Source organism: Harpia harpyja, unplaced genomic scaffold (genome assembly GCF_026419915.1).
Source record: "Harpia harpyja isolate bHarHar1 unplaced genomic scaffold, bHarHar1 primary haplotype scaffold_46, whole genome shotgun sequence".
In the NCBI taxonomy this organism is placed as follows: domain Eukaryota; kingdom Metazoa; phylum Chordata; class Aves; order Accipitriformes; family Accipitridae; genus Harpia; species Harpia harpyja.
In genome coordinates this window covers 382,142-387,792 of record NW_026293385.1, presented here as the reverse complement: position 1 = coordinate 387,792, position 5,651 = coordinate 382,142, and the positions used below count along the sequence as shown (strand labels likewise).

General features: G+C 52.3%; 1 non-coding gene across 1 annotated transcript; it reads left to right on the top strand.

Annotated features, from left to right (window-relative positions):
• The first annotated feature begins 586 nt into the window (after positions 1–586).
• Positions 587–671, top strand: LOC128138435 (small nucleolar RNA SNORD45). Its single transcript, XR_008234001.1, has one exon. It is a non-coding gene; the product is annotated as a small nucleolar RNA SNORD45 (small nucleolar RNA).
• Positions 672–5,651: the final 4,980 nt, after the last annotated feature.

The window sequence follows — 5,651 nt, the reverse complement described above, 5'->3', positions numbered from 1 at the left end:
ATTTAGACTCTACAAATGAGGCTTTGGTCCTTCCAGATCAGACTTTGGGGCTTAAAAATGATGCTCTGGGCCCTTAAAATGAGTCTCTGAACCTTAAAAACAGACCTTGGAGCTAATAAATTAGTTTTTGTACTCCATATATGTGGGTCTGGACCTTAAAAATGACTGTTTGCACCCCCCAAAGTAGGCTTTGGTCTTTTAAATTGATGCTTTTTGCCCGAACATTGAGGCTTGCATTATAAAAATAAGGGTCTACACTTGCGAAACTCAGGGTTGAATTTTAAAAATGATGCTTTGTAAAGCACAAAATCGGACTTGCTCACCGTAGCTATCTCCACGGCAGGTTAAATTTCTCGCCGTCTATTGTGTTTTAGTTCCCTTCTCATGCAAACCATGGTGACAAACAGTACCCAAAAGGCTCTGGTGCTCCCAAACGGCGGCTTGATGGTCTGCGTAACCCACCTCTAGCCGCATCTCAAGGAGCGTAGGAACGGCGTTACAAGTAAATAAGGCAGCGTCCTGCTTTAGGAAGAAAGCGTGTTGGATTTGAAACCCTCGGGTAGGACAGGAGGAGCATGTCTTCTTGGGTCAGCGATGAGTGTCGGCACGTATTATCTGATCCAGAGCCGATGTCTGTCGCCGCTTTAGCTCTGGAATTACTCTGAGACCCAGGAGGCTCCATTTTCCTTAGGCTGTCACCTAAGGGAGTCGAGATAAAGACAGTTTAACAAGCGCAGGGAATAAAAAAGGAAACCAACGGACGTGACAGCAACCACCGACCACCTCTCACCAGCAGGCAGACGCCCAGCCATCTCGGTGCGACGGCTGCCTTGGGAAGACTCCCCCAGTCCTGAATTTCTTGCTGAGCGTGACACTACGTGGAACGGACCGTGGTACCTCGTCGGTCAGCTCGGGGCAGCGGTCTCTGCTGTGTCCCCTCCCAGCCAGCTCGCTGGGGCAGCAGAGCGAGAAACGGAGAAGCCCTTGGTTCTGCATAAGCACCGCTCAGCAGTAGCTAAACATTGGTGCGCTGTCAACGCTCAAAACGGCACCGTGCAAGCTGCGATGACAAAACAATGACCTGTATCCCAGCACAGAAACCCTTCTGTGCCCGCTCACGATTCCTATTCCTATGAGAAACCCATGAAAAATAGGGCATTTGACTTATCGGGGAGAAATGCAAACACGCTCCCGGTCTCTGGCTGGCATCTGGCTTTACTTGCATGACCTAGAAAGTACGCACAAGTCTACGCGGTTTCTTCTGCACCTTGGGAAAGGCGTCTCTTGCCTCGATTTCCAAGGAGAAACTCCCAAAAGCGGCACCACAGAGGTATTCCTAAACCTCGCTAACTGAGAGCAGGGTAGGGTGGCTTGGGGGGGGGGGGGGGGGGGCTGTGCGGCTGGCTATGGGGCAGGCGGTGGGCTTTGGGGTGGGGGGGGGCTGCGGGGGGGTTACTGACGCTGTCCCGTAGCGAATTACGGTGGTCGTGGGGCGACCGTTCAGCGTCCGGCCCCTCCTGGAGCGACTCCGGGCGGAGGGTACGTCAACGGTGAGCGCTGGGGGAGCTGCCCCACGGCGGGGGGGGGACACACACAAAACAACCCCGTTCTGCCCCACGGCTCTGTGGGGTCTCTTCTTCCCGGCCCCACGGCTCGACGGGGCCCGGCTCGTTCCCCCCCCCTCCCCCCCAGGTGGAAATGCGGAAAGCTTTGACGGATTTTGTGCAGAGGGAATTCGAAGCGCTGCGGGGCCAGGCCCGGGCCCTGCACGCCGCCTTGTAGCGCGTGGGGTGCCCCGCTCGTGGAGGAACCCGCCCCACGGTGAGACGGCCGGCCCCACGGCAAGACGGCCAGCCCCACGGTGAGACGGCCCCCACGGCCGTCCCTGCAGCCTTACGGGACCCACGGATGGGACGGACTAACCCCACGCTGCAATGGCCGTGGGGCCTGGACGGACGGACAAACGAGCTGCACCCCTCCCCCCCCCAGCTCCCCGTTCCTGTGCATGGTGCCAATAAAAATGGCTGAGCCTCGGGGATCTCCGTACCTGGGTGACAACGGGGGGGTAAAAAGGGACCTGGGGGGGGGAAATTGGGGTGCTGGGGGGGGGTCCCCGAGAGGGTGGGAGGTGGAGACGAGCGTGGCCTGATCCCACATGTTTATTGAAGCAGAAGCTGGTGTGTTTTTGGGGGGGGAGGGGAGTTCCCCCACTGTGCACACCTGGGGAAACCCCCCCTGGAAGGGGCAAAAGGGGGGGCTCGGACCCCCTGAAATGGGGTTCAGAGCCCCCCCGCGCCCCACACCCCCCGGAGTGCTGCCACAGAGCAGGGGGTCCCCAAACACAGGGTAAGGGGCGGGGGACTGGAAACACCTTGTCCAAGTTTTGCCCCCACTCCCTGAACTGGGATGGGGGGGGGAAGGCGTGGCCCGGTGGGTGTGGCCGGGCGTGGCCGACTCATCACTCCTCCTTCTTGTCCCAGGGGCCATCATGGGCTGCCGGGGGGGGGGGGGGCAGGCAGAGGGGGTGTTACGGGGTCCGAAAGGGTGTTGGGGGGGGTCGTAGGGGGTTTGGGGTGCCCCCCCCCCCTCCCTACCTGCAGGAGCGCGTGCTGGTCCAGAAGCCGGTCGTACTCCCGCGTCAGCCCCTCGGCCTGGCGCCGCATGGCCTGCACCTTGTTCTCCGCCTTCTCCAGAGCTTTTGGGGGGGGGTTGTCTGTGTCAGGGTCACCCCCAAAAAAACCCAGCAGCGCCCCACACACACACCATAACACCCCCCCACACCATAACGCCCCCCTGCAGCCCTGCCCGTACTGCGTTTGCTGGCCGCCAGCTCCTCCTTCAGCTTCTCCACCTTGGCCTTGAGGGTCTCGTTCTTGTCGTGGGAGGGGGACGACGGGCCGCCCCCGTCACCCCCTGCCTCCTGCAGCTGCTGGCGGGGGGGGGGGGCACGTCAGGGCCCGAGGCGCCTGGATGCCTCCTTCGACCCCCCCCCCCCACCTCCCGCCATACCTTCCACAAGGCGTCGTTATCCTCCGTGTAACGGCAGGCGGCTTGGCTGGCGCCTTCCGCCTGTTTCCAGAACGTTTCGCTGGAAGCGCCCAGCACGGCCTGCTGCGAGATGAGGGTGACCAGGCGGCGCAGGAGGCTGCGGGAGGCAGGGTAAACCGGGCTCCGCGGAACCCCCAGGCCCCCCCCCCAGATTTGGCCCCCCCCCCCCAACTCACAAGGAGAGCAGGAGGGCGAAACCGGCCAGGTAGAGGTTGCGCTGGGCTCGGAAAAGCTTCATGTGGAAATGCTCGAGGGCGCCGGGGCTGCTCTGCAGGGCCACCCGCTCCGTCACGTCGTATGAGGAGATTGAAGTAGACGGACGCCTGTAATCTTGAGAGCAGACAGCAGACGACCCTTTATTGCTAAAACACACACATACTTATAGTCACATATTCTGCAAAGTCACTGTACACGCGCACAAACATAAAATATGATTGGTTATATCAACGCTGTACACGCGCATAAACATAAGATATAATTGGTTATACTAACACTGTACACGCGCATAAACTTAGGACACAATTGGTTATATTAACTAAAACACGCGAAACTTGTCTCAGTCTAATTGGTCAAGATAAACTGCCGAATTGCGGTTCTTTGTGCCAAGTTCCCTTTATCTTGGAATGTGCACCTGTGTTCTTCTAATTGGCATCTTTCTTTTTTTGTCTTCTTGTTTATTCTGTTCAAGGTCTTCTAAAGGCATCTGGAATGCTCTTGCGACCGTTAGCTAAATATGTGTCCACAAGTCCCCCTTTTTTGTTTTTTGACAAGTAACAACATGCTGTATTGCCCTTTGCAAAAACCTATGAACACAGCTAATTAAACACGGCAAAAGCAACATTATACCTAATAAAATACATAAGAATAAAAGACTGTTCAGTTAATGCCAATGACACACAAAAAGAGGTTTGATTAATAGCTTTAGTCAGTGTCACCCAAACATTCTTACTGTCCCACGGTGTTAAATGATGTGGATCAATCACTGGTGCCACTGTCATGCTGCTTGCTACAGTCAGCGTGTTCCATATCAATCTCAGCATAAGGTTTCATCCATTTAGTTGGAATCCACTTCAGCCCATTTTCTGTAATGACACAAGCATAACCTCGGCCCCACGTTATTACTTTAAAAGGTCCCTCCCATTGCTGACGCTCCATATTTTTAACCCAGACTTTCCACCCATTATCAATATTTTGAATCCCACTATTCATTGTTTGAAAATGCCGAACTACAGGGGGGACAACTGACTCTCCACGCAGGGTCAAAAAATTCATCACATATATTGCTTTCATGAGTCTATTTGAAGGAGGTTCCCCTAATTCCCCCTTTTTTTGTTTTTCCAAAAAGTCTTTTAATACTTTATGAGTACGTTCGATTATAGCTTGACCTGTGGGAGAATGAGGAATGCCAGTAATATGAGTAACTCCCCATTGCTGAAAAAATTCCTGAGTCCGTTGTGCTATAAAACATGGTCCATTATCTGTTTTTACCTGGGCCGGGACACCCATTACTGCAAATGCTTGTCGTGAGTGTGTTTGTAGATGTCGGCTTGTTTCGCCCGCAAGTGCTGTGGCCCATATCATCAAGGAATATGTATCAACAGAAACATGAACATAACACAATTTTCCAAAAGCTGGTACATGAGTCACATCAGTCTGCCACAATTGCAAGGACTGCAGACCCCTAGGATTTACATCTCCGTGCCCAGATAATTTCTGGCACTCAGCACAGGATTGAATGATGGCTTTGGCATCTGCTATAGAAATCTGAAACTGTTTGGCTAATACTTTCACTGGTTGGTGGAAAAAACTATGAGCTCCACGTGCCTGTAGAAGTTTATTGGAGGGTGGCCCGGTCCATACAGGATTAGCTAGCAAATCAGCTCGTTTATTCCCTTCTGTGATCCATCCAGGCAAACTGGTGTGACTTCACACACGCATTATATAATAACACTTTGTCCGTTGGTTTAACAGAAATAGCAACATCTTAAATTTTTCAAACAATGTGATGTTATCAATTTCTTTCAAATAAGCCCATCTCAAGCGTTTTACTACACCTACCACATCTAAAGAATCAGCAATAATATTGACCTCAACATCCTGCCACTTTTTAAATACTTCTGTTACAGCTTGAAGTTCCACCACTTGTGGGGAGCCTTCACATGTGACAATGTGATTTTTCCATACCTGACCTTCTTTCCAAACTACTACTGCCTTTCTTGTTTTTCCACTGCCATCCGTATATACTGTAGGACCATCAGTAGGTAACTGTGCACACAATTCTTTTTCTTCTAGTTGTATATTTTGTAGCAAGGTAAACATTTTGTGTGCAGGAAGATGAATATCTCTCTTTCCTTCGAAATCTGCAAAAGCAATTTGTAAAGTTAGACTATTCTGTAGACACCATTGTAAATATCCTTGAGTCAAAGGAACGACAATCGTGTGTGGTTCTTGTCCACAAATCTCAATAATCCGACGTCTCCCCTTTATAATTAATTCTGAAATCATTTCAATTCGAGAAAATATGGTTTTTTGGGCCTGGTGAGCTAAAAAGATCCATTCTATTATTAACAAGTCTTTGTGACTTCCCTCCCATTGATATATGA